Source organism: Rhynchophorus ferrugineus, unplaced genomic scaffold (assembly GCF_030347505.1).
Source record: "Rhynchophorus ferrugineus isolate W39M unplaced genomic scaffold, kcgeb_rfMv2 rfM2, whole genome shotgun sequence".
NCBI lineage: Eukaryota > Metazoa > Arthropoda > Insecta > Coleoptera > Curculionidae > Rhynchophorus > Rhynchophorus ferrugineus.
Window position 1 is genome coordinate 28072765 of NW_027472581.1, and position 26286 is coordinate 28099050.

The window sequence follows — 26286 nt, forward strand, 5'->3', positions numbered from 1 at the left end:
ATTGAAATCTATGTCAAAACAAGCTTTAGTTTAGTAATATTAGCATATCATTTTTAAGTTGTCGTCTTCATGCCATTATGACAAAAACATGATTAATTTTATAAATTGTGGTCTATCACTAATAATATCTACTAGTTTATTGTTGATTAGTCGAATGTATATTATTTTATTCCTGATTAGTCATATTAAAATGTTAGAAAACATTGTCAAAAATATTGAAAAATATTTAAGCCTTTTATGATTTTTGAGTACCTCAATATCACCAAGTATATTTAATGATTGTGTATTTTAACATCAAGAGAAACATTTTCACAATAACGTTACGATAAAGTTGTTCCTAATGAACAACTATAACAGTGAACTCATTAAAATCCAATACAACTACCGACCTATTAATTATTTAGAAGGGTTTCATTGCCGGGATCGCATTAGACAATGCACTGATTAAAGAAATTTCATTCCGAACGGTTGAAAATTCTATTAAAGTGACTATCGGCGAAGTTTCAAATATCCCCGCTGTAGGCAGTTGTTTGGCCGGTTCGAAAATAACGAGATATGGATTGGATATTTACCGTCATGTCCGATAATGAATAGTAAATGGCAAAAAATATTTTCGGAAAGAAAATTAATTGTGGCTCTTTTCTCTTCTTTTCACTCTCTTCTCTTTAGCAGTAATTTTCATGTAGATTTAAAATAGTACCTTGGTAAGCTTAGTTTGATATATTCTTACTAAGAAAAAAATGTAGAAAGAAACACTGGACAAAATTAAAACTAGAAATTATCGAGGAGTTATTATCAGACAATATTATCCTTGTCATTTTATTCTATTTAAAAAGAGATATAAAGCCATTCGAGAAGTTCGATCATGTAACGGAATGAGCCTGCAAAAGTTGTACGTTTGCCAAACGTCTGAGAATTCTTTAAAATATTATAATTACGATATAGTTGTCCCAGGCCTACCATAGTAGAACAATTTTTTTTTTGGAAAAATTTGTGTTTTTATTCAACAATTCAAAATTCCCTTCAATTGATTATAGCGACCCCCCCCAACTTTTTGATACCATTTTTGTAGTACGATTTGTCCTTTGCTTCAAAATAGGCCTCAATTTCGACCTCTTAATTCGACGAAGTTCTTGCTAGCGACCATTCTTTTGAGATCTGAGAACAGGAAATAGTCGCTGGGGACCAGATCTGAAGAATACGGTGGATTAGGAAGCAATTCGAAGTCCAATTCATGGATTTTTAACATGGTGCATTGTCTTGGCGCTTTCTTTTTCTTAAAATGCGGCCGTGTTTAGCCGATTTCATCCTTAACGGTCCAATAACGCTATGTAATAATCGCTATTGATGGTCCCTCGTATTTCAAGTTAGTCAATGAAAATTATTTCTTGCGCAATACAGACGCCATAACGTTGCCAGACTGTTGCGTTTTCCCACGCTCTTGAGCGGGTTTATCGTGTGCAGTCCATTCTTCCTCGGATGACTGTCAATTGGACTTCTAATTTAAATAATGGAGCCATGTTTAATCCATTGTCATATGTCGATGCAAAAACTCAGGTTTATTACGCTTGATCATCTTCAAACACTGCTCCCAATCATTAACTATTTGTTGTTTTTGGTCAAAAGTGAGCTCGCGCGGCACCCACTTTGCACATAACTTTCTCATACCCAGTTATTCGTGATTGATATAATATACACGTTCAGTTGATATTCTTAGAGTGTCTTGTATTTCATTCACTTTCAAATTATGGTCATTCAAAATCATTTTGTGGATTTTTTAAATGTTTTCGTCGGTAACAACCTCTTTTGCGCGTCCACTGCGTTCACCGTCTCCAGTGCTCATTTCACCACGTCTAGACTTAGCATACTAATCCTTGATAGTTGATTTTCCTGGGGCAGTATCTGGAAACTCCGCATCAAGCCAAGGTATTGCTTCAACTGTATTTTTTCCCTTCAAAACGCAATATTTTATCAACACGCCAAAATGACTGGTTTAAGGCTAACTAAAAAACATATGGATTTAATTCTAGTAACGTCATCTATGTGTCAGGCCGGGGACTTTTCAATTGACCTGTTATGCAAACTCCTAATAGACCGTTAATGACTTCACACGTCACATAGGCACTAATTTAACTAGTTCTGTAGCTTAATCACTAGATGGAGCATTTCAATTTCTATTATTTATTAATACTTTGTTTACTTAGTTATATTTCGGTTCCATTTTCAGCTTTTTATTGGTTATTCATTTTAATAACCAGGTTATAAAATCTATTTTTTACATAGCACTGCCATACATGACTTATTAATATAACTTACTAACATAAGGTATTACTTATTTTCTTCCATTTTAAAATATTTCTTAATTAACATTTTACTGCAAGTTTAATAGTAAAGATAGACAAGTAAGTCTGCGGTACACACAGATTGCCAAGAAACTATTTTTCGTTTCTAGTTAATTTCATTCAATTGATTGAAGCCGATTTCGTCAGACTTTAACTCCTTGGCAAATTGAAATAATAAGCAATTTTCTATGACAAAATTTGTTTAATTGTTCCTCAACATTTTTGGTAAATTTAAAATTAAATTTACGAAAGACACTTTTCGTTCTTCAATAATTGTTTTAGAAGTTTAAAGATTATTCTTTGGCAGTTCCACAGGGCAATCAAAGTTAATACTCAACTTTGGCTTGTTAAAAAAAACGTTTCCATATTATTTGGTCAAATTTTGATATAAAAATTATATTAGGTACTTGGTTGGGTTTAACGTTACCTTGGCCTTATTGTATCTAATATAGTACAAATTTATTGCTTCATTATAAAAATTATATGTTATCTATCAATATTGGATATGTATATCGATTTTTACTATTTTATTTATGTATGATATTTATTTACAACGTCATTTATAATATTTCTTAATACCACTGGAAATTTGTAAAATGTATTTCATATAAGTTTACAGTTTTGTAGGTTAAAATAAATTAGAGTACCCATTCTGAGATATGTGCCGAAAATTAGCTATATATAGAAAACTGAAAGACGAAAATATGAACTTAAAACAAATGTCTATTTTAAAACCAATCCTTTTTCTAGCAACTGTTATTCATTATCAGATATACTGATAAATATCGAGTTGATATCTTGTTTTCTATACAGCCAAACAAACATTCTATATCAGTGTAATTAAAATAATGTAAATAAAACCTTTTACATTGTTAGTAGGTCAGCGGCAGTATTCATTAATGAAATTACTTTTGCAGTTTCTCGTTATCTCCATTTTAAAATTATCGTAAAAACGGGAAGGAAATATTCTGGTTAATACTAATTTACAATCTCTTGTACATGCAAAATAGAATGAATTTCAGATAATATGGGGTTAGTAATATATGTTGATTGAAATATACGGAAATATTATATTCGACATCACTGTGGGAGGTTCACAAAAAGTAAAATTATAATAAGTATAAAATATTTAACTGTTAATATTAGGTTAAGTTTGTTTCTGAATAAACATAAAGTGGTGATGGGAATATGTGTTATGATTAGTTGGGAACTATGGACTGAAATTGACTATCGACCGCTCATTAATTGACTACATTTTACTATCGCCTTTTTCAGTCGCTATTTCTGGTTCGAGTAACTTTGTTACTATCGACTATCGACTGTTTCTGTCCTACTTTTAGTGCTTTAGATATTTGTTAAAATATATTTCCGTTCAATAGTAAATAAATCATTTCATTCAGATCATTTTTAATTATGTCACGGATAATTTTTTTTCTATGATTACGTATATGTTTGATATTTATATAGTATTTATGGTTATTGTACATCTTTAGTATTTAGGTTTTGTTTTCGTTATATTGTCTATATTTATTATCATATATTATTTAAAAATAACAATTTTTAACATTCGTGGGGTATTATCCCCTTTCATAGAAAAATTCGGTTTTTAACAGATCCACAGAACATTCAAATATAAAAGTAATTCTACTTCGTTTATTAATTTATAAATTGCATGTTATGTTTTATTATTATAATAGTATCCAATAATCATTTTTTCTCCGTCTCCGTCTCGGTTATACTACCTTTGTAAAACATGAGCACATATAGAATTAACTGCCCCAAGCAATTATCTCCATCCTTTCCTCGTTCACAATTTATACAGGAAAGGATTCGTACATCTTCGTCTGACATCACGAATTAAAAAAAAAAACAGTCGAACCGTGTTTTTTTTTGACTGAAAGTAGTAAGATTTTCAGTCGATAGATCCCAATGCTAGTTATGATCAATGTACAAAGGAGAAACGAATGACGCCTGAATTATGAAAGCAGAACATCAGTTGCGCAGTAGATAAAAATTAAATATTCTAACCTACTAAATATGCATATTTAAGAAATATAGACAATTAGTTTTCTATACCAAGAAACAAAATAACAACTAATGAAATCATAAAACTATGACACGAAGGATATGTAAAGTTAAGAAGAAATTGATACAGGAACTAGATAGAATGCATAAAAAGAAAACCAGATATATCGGGCAGGGAAACAAGTCATGGAAAATAAAGTATCTTTATTAATCAAAACAGCGTATTATAAATTAAAAAACGGATAAAACGGGATAGATGTATTAAAAATGAAGTAGATATAGTAAAAATAAAGAGAAAAAAGCACGAAGCGGGAATATTAATGCCCGCGACCCTATCATTAAAAACAAAAAGTAGAGATATTAAAAACAGTGCAATTGAAGGTATTGAGTTAAGAATCAAATAATTTTAGTAAACAAATAAAGAAAGGGACTGAAAAGATAAAGAAGAATAGATAGGAATCAGGAGCCCAGGAATATAAATTAGGATAGCCCAAAAGAAACATGAGAGTGAAAAACAAGTAAAATAACAACAATTACACCAAATATGATATAATGAACAGAGAAAAAAGAACAACGAAAATACTGTTAGTAAATATTTGAATAGATAATCGAGAAAATTTGAAATCATGATATCGAAAAGCAAATAAATGAAAATAGAGAACATAAAATATTATTTAGACAGAAATTTAAAACTAAAATAATCTAAAAAGGTACACTGTAAGACGCGAAGACCTTCCATATAGATTTATTTCTCATCATATCATCAAAATTAATGGGAATTACCGATAATATTTTGACTCCAAACACGAAGTTAAGGAATAGTATTCAAAAACCATTAAAATACTAATTTTGTTGGATTCGGACATTTATTTGTCAGTTTTGTTGGGATACAAAAGCAATTTTGTTTATAAATTATGCCCATACTAGTAAAACGATGCATTCACTTTAGTAGTGCAACCTGTGTGAAATCCAACTACACTGGCTTATTACACACACCCATAAAATTACCCCTTAATACTCATTTATTTCAGTGCAATAAGATTTGTTTCGATATCCAGTTAGTTATGCACATTTAAATATCTCGAAATTTTACCTTTTTAAAAAATTCATTTGTAGAAAATAACTTTAATTAAACCACGATGCCGTGTTTTGCTTCCTAAATCTTATATAACAATGGATAAGATCGTCTTATTTGAACCGTCTAAAATTTTCTTGTAAGAAAAAAAACTACAGCGGCAAAATTGTCAGTAAAATTCAATACTCACTTGACAAAAATAGTAGGACGGCTATATATTATGGAATATTCATGGAAGGGCTGATATGGCGAAACAATTTATAATGGAATCCAACACTAAGTTACGAAAGAATTAGTGTAATGATCATAAAACCTGGAGAAGAAATTTCTTTTTTGGAGCCTACGATCAGAACAGCCTGCTTGTTACAGTCAATGGCATCCCCAATGATGAATTTGTTACTACTGCAGCATAATGTGTTGATCCACACAACCGAATAAGTGCAATTCTGGTTTGTAGGGCATCAGAGAATAATCAAATATATTCCTTGGCCAGTAAAGCTGCCAAATCTCAATCTAATCGAACCATTATGTGGATTTCAAGAGGAGAGAATGTGAAGTATATTTTCATCTCCAACATCAATAAAACAATTGACAGGCACTATACGAATCTATTCCGCGAAGAATAGTAGTCTGTTAAAAGCAACTGGTGGTGGCAATTGGTACTAATAATATTAATAAATGAATATAGTCTATATGGAATGTCTTTATATTATTTTGTCCTGTATATATCTTGTAATATATTTATACAGACGAATGATATTCTTGAAGATGTCTCAACTGACAAGAGACATTGTAAAATTTAACAGTTCTATCATAAATTAAAGCAAATTCCAAAGTACATTTACGGCTGACGTTTAGAGCTTTAACATGGTAACGGTTAACGGTTCATATTTATGGTACGCTTAAGATCTGAAGAGATTTAACGAGCGATTGTTTAATTTAATTATCTCTATAAAATCAGTGATGCAAGAGATAATTATTATATTTTGTATGGTCTTGTTATTGGTTAAAATTTGAACTAACAGTTACAGTTTGTGTAATTAAAGATACTACAATTATGTGTTATAGCACTTTAAATATGTACATTTAGGGACGAATTAAAGCTCTATAGATCAGATATTTAATATTTAGCTCTTACTGCAATCATAATTAAAGTAGAATAAATGTAGCTTTTTTATTTCCAAGCAAACGGAGCTGCATATAAGAATCGCATTTTTTGTTAATAAATAAATGTTTATCGACCGCTATAGTTTTAGCAGTTATAATAAGATGAAGTACCCAGAGAAAAGGATAAATGGTTTAAAATGGATTTGATATTCTAAAAAATATTGTTGTTGTCATATAAACTGAATATATAGTAATCTAAGAATGCAAACTAAAGTAGCACTATATATTAAAAATAATGCCAACCAAATAGGGTATTAGCAATGAACAGGCTTGCATATTTTGATGTCAATAGTCGTTTATATATCAAAACTGACTATAGTTGTTTAGCAAGTTTGAATGTTCCTTTTAGTAGATTGTCGGTGAATTTAACTTACTCGCGTGATCACCTGCAGGTGTTTTGTTATATCTGATGACGATAGTATGGCTCAGATGACATCCGATTATATGCTATTTTGAACACTGTTTAATCGCTGTTCTGATGAAGAAACATTTGTAGTTCTTGGTTAACAGTTCGCATCACAATTCCAATTTAAAACAGGATTGGTTATGACGCAAAGCAGGTCCTGTATACGAAAGGTTATAGGACCGTAATGAATATAAAAAAGAAACATAGAAATACAGTCTTCTAGGCTCAGGAACAAACACAGCATTAAGTAACGAAACCATAAAACCATAACATCGAGGATATGTAGAGTTAGGAAGAAATAAATATAAGAACTAGAGATAAATCAAAAAAAGAAAATTTGAAATTTCGTGTAGATGAACAAAATATGGAATATTAAGAATTGTTACAGATTGTAAAACAAATGAAAAACAGGACAGATATAGTAAAAAATGAAATAGATATAGTAACATTCAATGGAATAAAGCATGAAAAGGGGAAATCAATCGTTATGATGGAAACTAATTAAATAAAATGAAAAATTACCCGAATTATTATTCCGCTCTCGGATTGCACATAAAATAAATATGTGAGAAATGATGATCTATATCTTGTAGCGGTAACAGTGGTGCTAGTAATTGTATTTGTATCTGAAATTGTTAGAAAAATTGTTAACTTATTTCTGATATAAATTTCAGTATTAACAAAATACTTTTATTATATAATACATTGCATTGCAACAACGCTATTTGAAAACAACTGTTGCATCTTTGAATGTTGGCTAAGAAGTAGATAGAATAATTTCCCATCCCAGAAATTAATGAGAATAATGGACCTCGTAGTAGGACCAACTATATATAAGGTAGATTCACGGCTGTATTGTAAGGTCCTGCAATATAAACAGTAAGAAAAGTGGGTCATTTATCTAAATGTAACCGAATTGTGCCAAAAACACCATAATCACACAACACAGAAATCAGCGTGTCGTGAGCGCTATATCTATGATGTGAACAAAAGTGAAAAGTGAGTACAACGTATGCTTTTCTATAGTCACAACATATTTCAACTTTTTTTGCGGTAAATGTTTACTAGACCTCAGAATACGATTCGACATTACCGTTAGCACATAGTAACTTCATATTTGATAAGTTTGTTATTATTTTTCGCTTCATTTTAACACTATCGAATCGATAATTAATAGCAAATAATAGCTTAATTAAAATGGTGACAATAGTAGTTGGTAGTTTAAGTTAGCATTTATAATATTCTCAAAATCACAAAATAAAATTCCATACCCATAAAAATTTGACATAACGGAAACGTCGATCAATGTGACAGGACAACAAGTCATGACAATGCTAATGACACTTTTTATGTGCTTGGATATATATTTCACATAAAGCTTAGCTGGACTTCCATAAATATTTCAACTAACGAACAGCAAAACATTTGTATGTTGTGAACGAAAGTTTATATTGTAGATGTTTTTAAAAGAGGCTACAGAGGCTATAGCTCATTAAACATTTGGGCAACTCCTCAATGACTTGATGAATACATTTTATGAATAAGAGATGAAATATTTTCCTGTATTTGAAGTACACAGTTATTTAAATGATATTATATTATGAATTAAACGAATCTATTAAGAACTGAGTGTGAGCTTACCGATGACGACAGCAAAAATCGAGGAAGATTATGATTAGTGATGGGATTTGTAAGTCATTTTTGCACAGAGCATGAACACTTTTTGCACAGAGCGGAAGTAAACTATATGCTAGGCGCCGACTGTTAGTTAAAACGTAATAGATTCAAGGATATATTTTCTTAGAAGACTAAAAAAATATTATAGAAAATAACAGCTCTTTTGAAAAAGAAGCAAATTTGAAAGCTGTAAATTTATAACGAATCTGGTTCGACATTTTTAAATCCAACATTTCACCCCGTGCAAAAATCAGTCGTTTTTCATATTTGCAAATCAACCAAATATGAAATATTTCGTGTCCAATAAAACGAAACCGTTATTGACAGCGTTTTGATTTGACACGACATTCTCTTTGTTTACAAATAGTAGAAGAAACGTAGGCCGATGTCAAATAATTTAGTTTATTTTCGACGGGCAAAACAACAGCCAAAAAAGAGGAGAAAGACAAAAACACATGCTAATCAGGCCCGGAGCTTTATGTGTTTGTGCCAGAACGTTTGAGGCCGTGCATGTTAGGATGTAATAAAAAAAATCGTATAGAGAAACGTTCCCAATAATTTAAGGAAATAAAAGTTTGCGAGCTAGATTATAATGCCGTTTTAGCCTTTTGAAGACTGAAAATAATTATCATGCGAGCTTTGTAATCAAGCGAACGGTAACACGAAAATTTCAGTCTCTGGCAGACGAAATTTGTCGTATGTTCTTTATAAAATTATTATTCGTTAACAACAGATAATTGTAATTGTACATATATAGTTACATCCGTGTGAAACTTTTTTATTATAAATATTTTTTAATTTATTATTAAAACTCTAGACCAACCATTAATTTACTGCTAACAAGTACCACTATAATGTAAACACTATAATCTATTCAGGGACAATCTATAACTCCCTTTTCATATCTTGTACCCGTTCACTCATGCATTATCACACAAGTTCCTAGGGTTTAATCCTCCTCAGTCTTCTGAGCAGAGTGTCGTTCGTGCGACAGATGTTTTCATTGTAGGAATTTCCATGTCATGTGTTCATCATCTACATAGCAAGGTGCGTAACCACTCTGTTACGCAATACCTTAATCTGCAATACTTAACACTTGTTTACATTGCCATCCGGGGTACAGCCCCACAGCTCTGTACCATACAGCCACATTGGAAAACACCTGATTGTAGATTGGTAATGAAGATTGGTGAAGAAGCCAATATAGCTTTCTGACCTGTTCTATTTTAATTTGATATCTATAATACTAACGTGTTAATTTATAATTTAATACATTTAAGTTCAGAAATGTTATGCGTGGCCCCAGCAGAAAAGCGATGAGAACATCATTTCGCTGCATTGCGATTGGTTAGTTCAAATTACCATTACGGGAACCTGTAAAGAAAATATTTTATTAGGAAAGCATTTCATTGGTTGAGAATTTCATACTGCTCACGTAATCAACCTCTGACGTTACATTCTATTGACAAATTAAATTTGAAATGACACCCAAAACTAAATTTTCAAAACAATTTATTAATATAAAATTCTGTATAAATACAAATATTATAAAATATTAAAAAGCTGAAATTTGATAATGTAACAAGTCAATTCAAAAGTCACCGGCCTACCCTAGTAAAACACATTTTTTGGCAAAATTTGTTTTTTTTTATTCAACATAATTCCCTTCAAGAATGATACACTAATTATAGCGACCCTCCATCTTTTCTATACCATTTTTGTAGTATGATTTGTCATTTGCTTCAAAATAGGCCTCAGTTTCGGCGATCACCTCTTCATTCGACGAAAATGTCTTCCCAGCGAGCATTCTTTTGAGATCCGAGAACGGGAAATGGTCGTTGGAGGGCAGATCTGGAGAATACGGTGGATGCAACTCGAAGCCCAATTCATGGATTTTTGCCATCGTTTTTACTGACTTGGGACACGGTGCATTGTCTTGCTGAAGCAGCACTTTCTTTCTCTCCAAATGCAGCCATTTTTCCGCGATTTCGTCCTTTAAACGGTCCAATAACGCTATGTAATAGTTGCTGTTGATGGTCCTTTCTTTTCCAAGGTAGCTAATGAAAATTATTCCATGCGCATCCCAAAATACAGACGCAATACCCTTGCCAGCCGACTGTTGCGTTTTCCCATGCTTTGGAACGAGTTCATCGTGTACAGTCCACTCACATGACTATCCATCGGACTTCAGAGTGAAATGATGGACCCATGTTTCATCCACTGTCACATATCGATGAAAAAACTCGGGTTAATTAGGCTTGATCATCCTCAAACACTGCTCCGAATCATCAATTCGTCGTTGTTTTTCATGTTCAATTTCAATTTACGGTCATTCAAAATCATTTTGTGGATTTTTTAAATGTTTTCGTCGGTAACAACTCCTTTTGGGCATCCACTGCTTTCACCACATCTAAACTTAACTTACCAATCCTTGATGGTTGATTTTCCTGGGGCACTGTCCAGAAACTCGGCATCAAGCCAACTTTTTTTTTCAACTGTATTTTCCCCTCAAAAAGCAATATTTTATCAGCACGCGAAATTCCTTTTCTATACATTTTTTTCACAATAAGAAAAGTTGCTTCACTCAAAATGCTACAATTCACAAACTAATGATCCGACAGCTGTCAAATTTATATATAGATCTCTAGGGCTAACTAAAAACATATGGATTTAATTCTATTAGCGCCATCTATGTCTCAGACCTGGGACTTTTCAATTGACCTGTTATATAAATAAAAAATAATTATATGTGAATATAAAAAGGCTGGAGTCTAATTGAAAACACAACATATCTACTAGAAAATATAATCAAAATTATCTATAGTGCTTTTTCCCTTTTTCATATTTTTTTAGTGTTAGCAATATAAATAAGATGTTTTAAAGTTTCTATCTTTTTGTTCCCTCATACTGAAAGTATAGCAACGCAGATGAAAATCTGTGGCTCTTAATATTTTACTTAATTGTTCAACACAAAATGTATTGAGGCAAGTGATAGTGGTTTTTACAATTTTATTGTAAAAATTGTGGAATCGATAATTAAAGCGTTTAAATTGTATGATATATGTCAGAATGGAGAAAAAAATACCAAAATATTAGAAAACATAACAAAAAACTTTGAAGAACAGCATCAAAAAATTAAAATGTATGATATATATTAAAATTACTACTCTGCTCTTATTATAGTAAAATCAAGGAGATAAAGAGACAGCTTAAGGATCTATTAAGAATATAATAAAATAATTATGAGATAATCTGTTGTATATAAAATGAAGCTCATTTTGTTAATCTACAAATTATATTACTTAATTAAAATAATTGTGATTATAATTAAGGCACAAAAATCCTGATCGTACTCAATATCAGACACATAAAAATGGCGTCATAAACAAAGCATAGAAATAAACAATCGGGTTATAGAAATTAGCCAATCAAATGCCTTTGTAGGGAAATTCAAGTCAACCAATCAAAGAGTGGTCTCAGGCTCATTAGTTGGCTCACGAAAAACATTTATTCGGTTTAGCTTATTTTAGTAAAGCCTCTATATATGCTGTATGTGTCATATCTAGATATTTAGCACTATTTACATATGCTACTATATTACCGTTCAATTTCAAAAATAGTGAGCTGTTTCGTCTCTTGTTAGTAAAATTATGAGAAACAGACTTTAGCTCATTTTATTTTATTTTCCATTATTTGGTCCTGTCTATTAGTTTAATGCTAGCTGCCTACCTAGTCTCTTTATGGTTGCTTTTTTCGTTTTGACTACTGCTAACAGTGCTGTATGATCTGCAAATATGCCTATCGTAATTTCCCTAAGTTTTGTTATGTCACAGGTATAGAGCAGATATAGGATACCTCCCAGGACGCTGAAATGTGACACTCATTCTTGAATTTCTTTTAAATTAGTCTAATCTTCTTGTTTAATTGTAAAAACTCTATTGGAGATATATGAAGATGGCAACTATACATATTGCTTTGGTAGTATTTTGTTTAATTTATATATATTATATATATATATATATATATATATATATATATATATATATATATATATATATATATATATATATATATATATATATATATATATATATATATATATATATATATATAGTCCTAGTGCCAATCTTTATTGAAAGCCTGTGATACATAGGAATACGCAGAATGTGTTTGTTTTCCTTTCACAGAACCTTGATTGATATTACTTCAATTATCCGATTATCTCCTAAAAATACCTGAATGGTAAAGGAGTGAGATGGGTTTGTCTGTTTTATAATAGATAGGAACCATGAGTATTGCCTTGTATCACCATTCAACAAGCTACCACTTTTTATATAAAGTAAAACATTAGTTTCATTAATACCCTTTCACATATTATAAATTTTCTATATTAAATCAGTTTAGCACAATTTTTAAATATCTAAATTTTATGTTGTTGCTTTGTATCACCGTTCAACAAGTCACCGCGTTTCTAAAAAATAAAACATTTTTATTTAAATAAAACATTAGTTTTTTGTTTAATACTCTTTCACATTTTTTAACTTTTCTACATAATGCCACTTTAATACTTAAATTAACACTTAAGTTTTCAAATAAATGAATTGTAAAATTTTATGTTTTGTTTCCTAAAACATTCTGATTAGTCATTTTAATTATCATCGTGGTACAATACAGATGAAAAATCTCCTAGTGTGCCGTATTTAAAAAAGTCGAATCTCTACCAAAAATACCGAATTTGTTCCCTTGTAATTTGCCGTCATGAAACACATGCGTTTTGACGAGGAAACAACATCAAACACCGTACGTATCACGCACAGAACAACGAAATCGGCCCAGCAGCGCCGTTAACACGCACCCGCGTAATTAATGCCGGCTCAGTTTCGCCGTCGAAACCCAACTTTCCAAACAAATAGAGCAGTTTTTCCGACGGTCGTTGCTCAAACATATTTCGAAGGGGTCCCTTAATGGCGCTATCATTAAATCAGAAAATCACGCGACGGCTCTACGGCAAAACTTCAAAAGATATTCCAATTGGCGACGGGTAAATTTTTCAAACTATTCGTACGGTATAACTTTGAGTAACTGACGAACGAAGTGGCGAAATGCGGTCCTACACTAAGCCAGTCGATAATAACGGTTTTTCGAACTTAAAAATAAAGCGCCGAAGAGGAGGAACATTTAATGGGCGAAATTTCCGTACCGATTGGAAGTTGAAATGGATCGTTATTTTGGTTTCGTTCGGTTTTGGCGAGGGAAGCAATTAAACTCGATTTACTTTCGAACAAATATCAATATTGGAGGCGATATTTTCGGCGTGTTTGTTTTTAATGTTATTGTCGTTCCTAGTTATTTTAATTTGACAGCAAACTTTAATATATTATATTGGGGAAAAAGTATTTTCGGTACTTTCTAATTGTTTATTTTAAACTCGCATGTCTCTAACGGTGCTTATTCAATAAATTGTAGCGCGTTCGAAAGTTGATACCTTTTTTACCGAAAGTTTATGGAATATTCTGAATGTAAAGGTTATGTAATTTTTTTACTCAATCTATTGTTATCAGGTTTAGAATGAGTGATTCCAGATCATCATTTTACTTATATTTTCTAAAAGAAATTGAAAAAAATAACAGCGTCGTAACGGGTATGCTCATCAGCTACAACATCTTTGAATTTGGCACATGCCCATATTGGCTCCATTTAATTTTAAAACAGAGAATAATCCGAGTTTGTCGCATGCGTATGTACAGCTTTATTTACTTAATTTTTAATCGGGATTATTAAACTTAATGTCGAATATATTAAGCAGGTAAATAGGAAATAAATAAAAATGTTAAAATTTTGGAAACAACCCATTTTAAAAAAGTATTGAATAAAACGAAATAATAAAAATATAAGTAATATATGTCCAACAATTCTATTTTTATAAAAATATCATATTACATATTATCATTATTTCTTATAAATAAAAATACAGAAGTATGATAAATAATTGATTTAATTTTGAAACTATAGATAAAGAGTGATAAACATTAAATATTTTTTGAAATAACACATTTTATTTAAACAATTATTAAATAAAATGGAATAATAAAATAATTTTTATATGCCTTTCCATTTTTATAAGAACACCATATTTAAATAAATTTACATGTGTGAACAATTAACAAGAGCTCCAAGAACCATATAAATATACATTACCATAAAAAAGACAAAAATCGTTTATATCAAACACAGCCAATATAGTTAAAATGAAACGAAAAAGCCACCACTGTATATGAAAGCAGTAAAATTTTCCTAAAAATCTCCAAATATTATCGCTACTATTCTTTATCCATAAACCCTATTAATAAATTGACTACCTTGAACTTTCGATTAACATATTGTACATTTACTAGTCTAAAACGAATGGATGATCGTATTCTAAAGCTGAAAGACATCTCAGTCAGTACAACATTATATTCACAAAACAATAATTTATTTACCTATACTCTTATATAATAATGCATTGTGTTTTCCTCGTCACTAGATCACTAGGGTGTCGTTGATAGTTTTATATTTAGGTTATTTGATCCAGGTCTTCTTTTGTTAGCAAATGTATTTATATCAAAGTATCACGGTACACTGTTCTATATCTTAGCAAAATGCTGTCTAATTTATTCTCTGATTCTCTGAATTTCACATTCTTTGGCTTTTCGCAAAACGACTCTCAACATATTCTAGCTACATCTTAGCTATAAGACAAAATTTAAATCATTACTAAAATATATTATATTTAAAATAAATGTCCAGTTAGTACCAGTTTCTGCTACTATTCTTGATGGACAAACCTCATTAATGACTTGATTACTTCTAATATAAACAAGAATCATTTTCTTCTCTGTTCTTGTCATCATTAAATTTTGGCATATGTTGATACCTATTCCAGATAGTTGAAAATGATGTGTTATAAATGTGGTAGCTAAAATTCCCACTGTAAATAAAATTGATGTATGAATTTTATAACTTTTAAAAATTTAACCTTAAGTTATGCACTTACCGTTGTTCTTTCATATTTCAAACTAATGTATGCTAGACCACCAAGAATAATACAACAATTTAATTATTATTGCTATAAAGTTATTAATGTTATACAACATCTAAATATTCTATATTTTTTGTTGTTTTGACCTGATCGTACTGACCGTACCGATCGACTCGAAAAGAATGGACCGCCGTTAGAAAAGGAAGACAATATAGTTTCATACAGTTTATTCTTTTCTATGATTTATTGTATAGAGGAAAGTGCGCATACGTCATATCCGGAGATGTTGGGGAATAATGTATCCTGGAAATATCGAGTTAGACGGACATTTCATCTCGCGACATCACTGCGGAATTGGCAATGAAACACTTTTGAACCTTCTTCATTAGAGTGAACACTGAAACAGGCTCGAACCTCTACATAAATTAATATATTAAAAACAACTCCCAGTTACTTAGAATATTTTTAGTACATGTTCAGAAGCAGTTGTAATTATTTACATTTAAGGAAATTGCTCAGTTTTAATTTTAGGGGAAATAAAAATTTTTAAGGGAAATATAATTTCTTTTCTGTTTGTATAATTTAGACGTCTAATTTATTAGACCATTTAAATATTTTTTCTAATATTTGTAACTTTTGGGAAAAGAAGTATGACCTGAGACAATATGATATAATAAGGAAGAAAATCATCAAAAACAGTCAAATCAGAGGATTCAGATAAGAGTAGTAGAATTATTATATGCCGTGTATAAAATAGTCAGTGGGATCTGATAACGCAATCAGTATTATGCCAAACCAAACAGTTTATATTCTATTTAACGTGTTTTATTTTATATAATTTGTATATTATTCACTTAAATAAACAAACTCGACTTTGTGCGTTAATTTGCGCAAAGCAGAGAGAAAATAAATTTTATTTCATTTGCAATATATTTTTCTCTCCTTAACAAATCAACAGTGCAGTTTACAGGAATAAGCAGTATCGTCCGTATGGTTTATTTAAATAAAATAGTTGATTACTTTAAACAAAATTAGAAGTTTGTATTATAGTACCCATAGTAGATTGAGACACATTCCAGTGGTTCATAACTAGAACTTTTTTAAATAATTGTTGGTATAATTGAATAATAGTAAGTGTTGGAGGGAACTGTATTGATTCCGACCAAATTTCAGAAAATTAAGATAAAAGGTTTTTTTTTAAGCTTCGAAGCTAGCCAACTTCAATAGGCGGCCGAATACTACAGTTACGTCAGTTTGCATTCTACTTCTGCAGACAAACAAACTCCAGTAGTTATTAGCAGTCCAACATCGAACTGTCTTCCGTTTTAACATTTTGTTGAAAGCGAGAATTATTTAGGTAAAATAGTCTTAAGGTAGCTCTAATACAAATCGGGTTGAAGTTCTGAATATCGGAAATATTTTTAGAGCTCATTTCTTTATTATATTTGTGATTTGGGGATACTGCACACCAAGGAGTATGTAAATTAACTGCAATACGTAATGTTTTGAATCCAAAGGCGACTTGTTCTTCAGAAATGGGTCACGAAGTTGGTTTACAGAAGAATAAATAAAACAACAACCTTTCTTAGGTAACTTAAAAAAGTGAGTAATAAAAACGCAAATAGTTAATCGAAACTACTGGAAATGTTTTTACTGTGTGAATAAGTGTAATAAATAAGTTATTTTAAAATTATATTTTATTTCCTTCATTTATGCTCCTGTTTTTATACACAATTTAAGAATGAATAGTTTAACCATCCTTCTGGGATAGTCTCTAAGTTGGTTACTGGGCAACCTTTATGCTAATAGGCTTAATGGTAGTTTCAGTTGATAATGATAGTTTAAGTAGAAGGTTTTGAAATATAATTTTTTAAAATTTAATGTGTGGTAGTAGCTTACTTTTAATTCATTGTCACATATGGGTGTATGAAATTCTTTTAATTTTGCACAATAATTTATATAAACGGTGTCCCGTATCCCATGCGCATTGTTGTTTTGTATATAGTGACATCAAAAGCGACACCTACCTCAAAATTAAAATGCTTAAACTATATTCTATTAATGGTTTTGAAAATAAGAAAAATTGTTTCACAGAAGGAACTGTAGTTTGAAAACTAATGACGCATATTATTAAAAGGTCAGTCTATGTAGAAATCTCGTGGGTCTGATAAAGTTGGTATTATAACGTGTCAGACTTGTATTTTTCCATCATGGTATGCATTTCTTTTTGATTACTGCATTTAAATATCGAAAAATAGACGATTTCTGATAAATATTATTTCAAAAATTACCTATGTTACTGAAATTAATGTATTTTTGTATCTCAAATGATATTATATAAATGGCTTTTGCTATAAAAAAAAGGTTGGAGTAGTATTAACTTAATCTTATATCGAGAGATATGTACTTTATATTATAGCAAATAATTAGCACATTAACAAGTGTGGTCGGAATATAATACAACGTACATAAGATGAAAGTATTAAATAACCGGCATTTAAACCATTTTAACAGTCTTAAAATAAATTCCAATATTTTGTTGCTCAGGAGGTTCCCAGAGAACCGATATGGTAATGTAAAATAAGGTAAAATAATTATAAAAAAAGGGATTTTTTATTATAACTTTTAATAGAGCCTCAATTTCTACATAACTAGTTTCAGATGATCTGTAAGATTTTCTGCCGTAAGTTTAGTACTACTGATATGGCCGATTTCCGCTGCTTCTGTGAGCCAGATCATGATGAGGAAGGTACCGGACTCAAGAACTACCAATAAATAATATATGTCATCGGGTCATTCACTGCTCAATTGTAACAGTGACTCTTGGACACACAGAAAATTTGTTCCTATTACAATTTGTAGATTATAAAATACAGTGGTTTGAGATTTGCACAAGTTGTTTAAAACCATTTGCAATACAGTATGACTAAAAGGTATTTTCATCTATACCGTATAATGCTCGTGAAAATCCAACAAAGCACAAAGGCGCTTCAGTTATTAATCAATTAATCAACCATTTTCACATCGAGTTAAATCGATGCTGAAAAATCTATCAGATGAAGGGTAAATTCCTTTAGTGACACGAATTTCAGCCAGAAATTCCCCACTAACAAGTCCGATAGTCGGAGTTGCTGAAAAGCCCACATATATGTAACTTAATAGTGAACAAAGCCGCCTGAAAACGTATACCCTCACATTCTAGTATTTACCCCTTAACCCTTCTATTCAGTGATTAACACGATAGAATTCATAACACAATTTCAAAACATACACATAATATGGGGTGAGGTTTTGACCTGCTTTGATACGCCGCTATTGTCTGCGAAAGCCGGGACCTATATGTATGATTTCAATGCATTTTTAATAAATATATTGACGTTTCGATACGCTTATTCCAGTTTGAATAACATGAATAATATATTATGTTGTTCGGAAATAGTTTTAAAACAATTTTTCGGTACAAGTTTAGGGAAAGTTTCTCCTTTACAGTAATGGAAAATATATAACTTGTTTTCTCTAAATGAAATTAAAGTAGGTAGATTAAAGATGCTACGCTGTTTGACGTTTATTTGATAGATCAATAAGTAAATATATTTGTGTTTTAAATAGTATATGTAATAATAAAAATTGGAAAACGAGTGATATGTTGTAAAAAGTAACTATTTAACTTGTGATATATAAATATTAAAAATACACACTTTCTTTAGTTAAATTATTTTTATTTTCATAGAGAAATACGAAGGTTGATGCAAGTTCATAATGCAAATATTTTAGCTATATGAATTTAATTTAATTATTAGGTGCTTTTGTGTGTTTAAATTAGCGATATCCATTAATGCATAAGTAACATAAATGTAAGGTTAGGTTATGGTGGTATTATATTATTATGAACTGCCAACATCGAATGATACTACTACTGTAGATATATACCTTTATCAAGTGAATAATTTCAACAATGCATTGTTACATTTTGTGGTGGATGGTGCATGGTGCATTTTCATCCTGCATGAAAATGCTCGGTAACATGTCGCAAGACTTCTGTCGCATCCAGCGTGCTTGCCAGATATACAGTTTTCTGGTTACCACTACTTCTAGTGGATGCACTACATGGCCCCGAAATGTTACTCGAAGTGCAAAAACGGATTGAGGAGTACTGAGCAACCAACATCGTAATAACAAAACCTTTGTAACGTGAAAAAGTTATTATAATATACGCAAGTTATATTGACTAATAGGTTATCAGTTGTTTTATTTGTCATAAGATTATTTAATAAAAAATAACTTAATCGAATAACCACGTTAGATGCCATGAAAAAATACAAAACAACATTGAATAATCCACGTTATTCTAATATTTCGTATTTCACCGGAATCTAGTGAACACAATTTCATTAAAAATGAAAATGTTACAAACATACATTAAAAATATATGGTAAAAATGGAACGAGGCATGTCTTTATGTGTGTTTAGTTTAATAAAAGTTATCTCATGAAAAACTATTTTCGAAATATTTCACTGAACAACAGAACTATATGTCTCATCGTTACAACCAGGAAATGAAATCACAAAGAGCCAACAGCAGGAACATTGACAACGTACAGAGTCATCTCGAAGGGGAAGAAAAAACGATTTTGTCGGCTATTTTCCTTTTTCTTTAGAAAAACCAAAACTTATTGGATATCCTGTGAGGGACAGACGCTATAACGACCACTTATTACTCCAGTTTGATATCAAATTTGCGCTAAAGATATTAAGGAAGAACATCGTGGTAAACGTCGTTATGGAAATAGTACGTCAAGGATGAAAAGAAATTATGTTAAACGTATAAAAAAGACGATGAAATTATGGGGCTATCAAATTCTCTTAATATGATGATGAAAATCTCGTAAATGTTTTGATAGAAAAATATATATTTTTCATTAAGTTGATATAAACTATCGCGAATATAAATATTGGTCAAGTAATAATGATTAGTTGCTATATAACTAGAATATATTAATAAATATATTTTACGGGGTTAGCAATATGATAATTAATAACGTAGGATCATAAAATTGTCTGAAACACACATGTCGCATGCGACAAAAAGAATCCAAAATGAAGGAAAATAGTTGCCACACCATTTGAATAAGCATACCATTTCGAAGAGTTTCAACATTGTGGTTTCATAGCATGCCAGACCAAAATAAGAATCTTTCGTTAAGTGTTGTAATTGGTGGTTATAAAGGGACCTACGCATGCTACGATGCTCGATGATATATCTACGATATGACAATATCAAGCACAAAAAGGTATGGATTGGTGTAGAATAGCAGCCCACATTAACATTAAAGCTGAATATTCATGGCGATTAGGTCTTGCTGTGTATATACTGTGACCAACAAGGTGTAACGTATTACGTTGTAAAGTAACGTTGCTAAAGATGTCTACCGATGCCAGCTGAGCCATTTGAATGTCGAATTGTCGCAAAAAAAAACAGTAATAGCAAGTGAGGGATGCAAAGTTATATTCCGGTATGATAATCTTTGGACACAAATTGTAAGAGTTGTGCAGACTGCTCTGTTAGACCTCGGATTATCATGTGTTTTGATGGATGTAGTAAGGTTTGATTGTTATACACAGAAATGCTGAAGAAATGTACAACTTGATCGATGATTGGATCGCTTCCTAACCAGGACCGTTCTTTTGAGACGGTACCATTACGTTGCCAGAAGGATTGGAAAAGTTTGTAGTAGAAAATTTTAAATATAGATAAGTTAGTAGATAAAAAATATTTTTATCAATATATATTGTACCAATTTTTCTGAATAAATGTCTTTTTAAAGCGACCTTTAAAACAAGACGAGATATAATAATGCAAAATATACGAGTACAAAGATCATTTCATAACCGATTCTTATAGCTTTGAAATCTTTCTAAAGAGTTATTTATAATTTCCGATTCGTGATTCAGTTGAGAAATCAGAATACTTAAATTTCATGTAAAGACCAGTCGAATGAACTATATAAAGACTATAATGATTTTAGTAAATGTTATGTAGTATTTTTGTCTTTCTCACAGATGGTTTGGGTCATTTCATTTTATTTTGAAATTATTCATCGTAGCCTATTAACTTACATTTCAGCAAATTAAGCAGATGATTGTATGAATATTAACATGGTGCTTGAATAAAATGTTTTATTTTAATTAATTTAAATAATTTGTCTTTCCTTGTATTAGATCTGTAAAATATTGAATGTTTACTCTCTGTTACATACTGATATTCAAATTAAGATTGGTCATTATGTCAACTTTGTATCTTTTAGCAGTAGTTTCATCGCTTTTCATAAGTAATAAATTTCAGTAGCTTCACTATATCTCAAACGTCATCATCCACAATTATTAAATATATATGGCCTATATATTGGTTTTAATATTATTTTAAATTCGAAGTTTTACTATGAAAAATCGGTAGAATGTATTTCATTGAAAATATTATCTATCGATACCCGCTGCTTTCTCCTATTTTTTAAGCAAATTGTGGATTCTATCTCGAAAAAAACGATGTATTTTTTGAGGAAATTCACCCTTTTTTCGGTATCTTCATAAGAAGTGGAGCGCTGCTCAGGTAGATTACGCCTAATATGTCAGAACAAGTAGTATTCAGTAGGTTAAGTAACAAGGTAATAACAAGGTCCGAAATATACGACAGGCGGGGTAGCACTTCCCATTTTAGTTTTACCAATTATGTTCTCACTAATTTTGCATTTGGTTCGAGTGTCATGGTTGAAGACTAACCTTGTTCTTTTTGCTCGAATTCCAGCTGTTTTACGAGTACTGATCACCTCAAACCTATTAAATGTAGTCGATTTAGTTATATTCTAGCAGCCCGTACTATATCACGCCAAGCTGATCCATCCAAATACAGAGTATTCACTTGGAGCATGCCGTTATGTCAAATTACACTTTTCAGATCAAAACACTTTCATTCAAACAATTCACCCAACATATGTATAAACAATTTAATTGGAATTGTTTTTTTTTGTATTTTGTGGAGCTAAAACTAAATTAATGTTGCCAGATACATTGTTAGCAGTTATTCACTATACGTAGCTCTTTTAATCCATACGTTTCTATGATAATTATTTTTTGAAATATCCCAAAAATGCAATTATCGGAATTTCGCTTGAAATTTGTTTGCATTTTCTCCTATTATTTTTTTATTATCTATTATATTTCCAATATATTTCATAAGAAATCAAATTCAACGTATTGATTATAAATAGTTTCTACCAAAATATACGATTTAAATTTATTGCAATTTGTGAGGTAAAATGTTGAATAATGAATAGTTTGACAGCCCGCATTTCAGAGTAAATCTAACTATAGCACTATAAGCGGCAACGAATATTTATATTTAGCCAATATCTTAATAAAAATATAAACTTTTAGAGCAAAATCATTATATGCAAAATAGAACAAAAAATAAACCAAAAAAATAACAAAACGAAAAAAAAATTTCGATAACTATAAAAGAGAGTGTTATAATGAATATAATTAATGTGGCTAATTTTATCGCATTTTAATAAATCCTTAAACATATTTGTTTCTTTATAACACAATACGTTTCATGCTTTTCTGCTGAATCTCTATAAGTCAAAAATATTTGTTACACACGCACACACATTTAGAGCTCGCAAAATTCGTATAATCGCCAATTCCGCTAAAAGCTTTCTTTTAAATGAACCCTAGTTTCATGACCTAATTATCTCCGGCACTAAATCCTAACGTAAACTGCTTAACAGCATTATATTCCCAAAACTACTATTCCTATTCCGTAAAATGGGACTTATTGCTGTGCGACGTCGTAGATTTTATGCATTCTTGGATTAATTCGACTGTTGAAGGACAGAAAATGTTCAAACTTTAACTAAATATTTCAATGTTTCAAGTTCTAATGAAGAATAACGACGCTATATTCTATTGGGTATGATAATCCTAGTTTACTTATATATTAAGATATTAGCGTCTATTTTAAAGGTTAATAGAGATAAAATAATAAATGGTCTTGAGACAAGAGCTCTTAACAATTCGGGGACTAACAAAGGTCAAGTCAAGCCAAGTCAAACAAAACTGCTTAAAAGCACTATAATCCCAAAACTACTATTCCTATTCCGTAAAATGGGACTTATTACAGTGCGACGTCGTAGATTTTATGCGTTCTTGGATTAATTCGACTGTTGAAGGACAAAAAATGTTCAAACTTTAACTAAATATTTCAATGTTTCAAGTTCTATTGAAAAATATCGACGCCATATTCTGTTAGGTATAATATTCCCAGTTTACTTATATATTAAGATATCAGCATCTATTTTAAAGGTTAATAAAGATAAAAAGATAAATGGTCATGAGACAAGAGCTCTTAAGAATTCGGGGACTAACAAAGGTCAAGTCAAGTCAAGTCAAGCAAAACTGCTTAACAGCACTATAATCCCAAAACTACTATTCCTATTCCATAAAATGGGACTTATTACAGTGAGACGTCGTAGATTTTATGCGTTCTTGGATTAATTCGACTGTTGAAGGACAGAAAATGTTCAAACTTTAACTAAATATTTCAATCTTTCAAGTTCTATTGAAAAATATCGACGCCATATTCTGTTAGGTATAATATTCCCAGTTTACTTATATATTAAGATATTAGCATCTATTTTAAAGGTTAATAGAGATAAAAAGATAAATGGTCATGAGACAAGAGCTCTTAAGAATTCGGGGTCAAGTTCAATGATACTGGAATCTTTATGGACTCGAATTCGAAGAATAGTATTAGTATCTTCAGATAATATTAACTTTGCATTCAAGAAAATAAAAGATATATTATAATACATTACTTAATTTTGTAAGGTAAAATCACGCATTGGTATATGTTCTTCCTTTTGAATATTCCCAGGTTTCCTGAACGATCAATATCAATAGAGATATTACAGAAGGTTTTTTTTATTTTGATGCAAAATAATATTTTAAATATTTATCTAATAATCTATTTTAGTTCCAAATCTAAAGATAATAACATAAATCCTAAAGCAAGCTATGGAATTGAAACCAATCATTTCTGGTAATAAAACTAAACAAGTCGGACTATATGAATACCAAAAACATATTAAACAATTTTTTTTAAACTATATTTTTAAAGAGGGCTAGTAAGATGGCAAATTCCAAACTAAAATCAAACCAATTTATTTTCAAGTTTGTATCAGTCTACAAGGTATACATTTTTCTTACATTATTTACATTTTTACTCTTTCTCTTAACTTTTTCTGTCAATTTTGGGCAATATAAAGGCATCATATCAGGTAGCCGATATTTGCAATTTTCTTTTGGTTAAATAGTTCCTTTGGACATGAAGTAATGTTTTATGTGGGTTTAACCACCGATAAGAATTATAACACATATTTTAAGAAACTGGAGAATTTTTACTAGCTTTTGTCGGATTTCGAATTCTTGGAAAATTCTTTCGGTCCCCCCTTTGCACTATAATGCGAAAACTGTAAGGAATAGAGACACGGGGTTTTCACCATAATTAGAATATATTTTTTAATAAACTGGAGAATTCTGTCGGATTTCGAAATCTTGAAAAATTACTTCGGTCCCACCGTTGCACATTTTCACGTAATTTTGAAAAGTTCGCTTTTTTAGTTATTTTTATCCTATTTTGTACTCCAAAGTACGCCGATTAAAAGTACTATTCGCATTTTGAATTACCTCAAATAATTTATGAGATATGACGCATTGTAATTTGATAATTTTGCCTAACCGCCGGTTTATCAGTTTTGACTATAATGCGAAAACTGTAAGGAATAGAGACACGGGGATTTCACCATAAGAATTACAATGTATTTTTAATAAACTGGGGAATTTTTAATAGAATCTGTCGGATTTCGACACGTTGAAAAATTCGTTCGGTCCCCCGTTGCACATTTTCAAGTAATTCTGAAAAGTTCGCTTTTTTAGTTATTTTTATCCTATTTTGTTCTCCAAAGTACGCCGATTAAAAGTACTATTCGCATTTTGAATTACCTCAAATAGTTTCTGAGATATGACGCATTGTAATTTAATAAATTTACCTAACCGCCAGTTTCACAATTTTGACTATACTGCGAAAACTGTAAGGAAAAGAGACACGGGGTTTTCACCATAAGAATTACAACATATTTTTTAATATATTAGCGAATTTACATTAGTTTCTGTCGGATTTCGAAATCTTGAAAAATTCCTCCGGTCCCCCTTTGCATTTTCTTCACGTAATTTTGAAAAGTTCGCTTATTTAGTTCCTTTTATCATATCTTGTATCCCAAAGTACGCCGATTAAAAGTACTACTCGCATTTTGAATTACCTCAAATAGTTTCTGAAATATGACGCATTGTAATTTGATAAGTTTGCATAACCGCCTGTTTCCCAGTTTTAACGATAACGCGAAAACTGTAAGGGATAGAGACACGGGGATTTCACCATAAGAATTACAATATATTTTTTAATAAGCTGGCGAATTTTTACCGTTTTCTGTCGGATTTCGAAATCTTGAAATATTCCTTC

At 30.7% G+C, this 26286-nt stretch overlaps 1 long non-coding RNA gene across 1 annotated transcript; it reads right to left on the reverse strand.

Moving 5' to 3' along the window:
* Positions 1-14805: 14805 nt before the first annotated feature.
* LOC143191206 (uncharacterized) lies at positions 14806-15727 on the reverse strand. Its single transcript, XR_013004439.1, has 3 exons — positions 15489-15727; positions 15175-15423; positions 14806-15118 (listed from the first exon to the last, which is right to left on the reverse strand). It is a non-coding gene; the product is annotated as an uncharacterized LOC143191206 (long non-coding RNA).
* Between the last annotated feature and the right edge of the window lie 10559 nt (positions 15728-26286).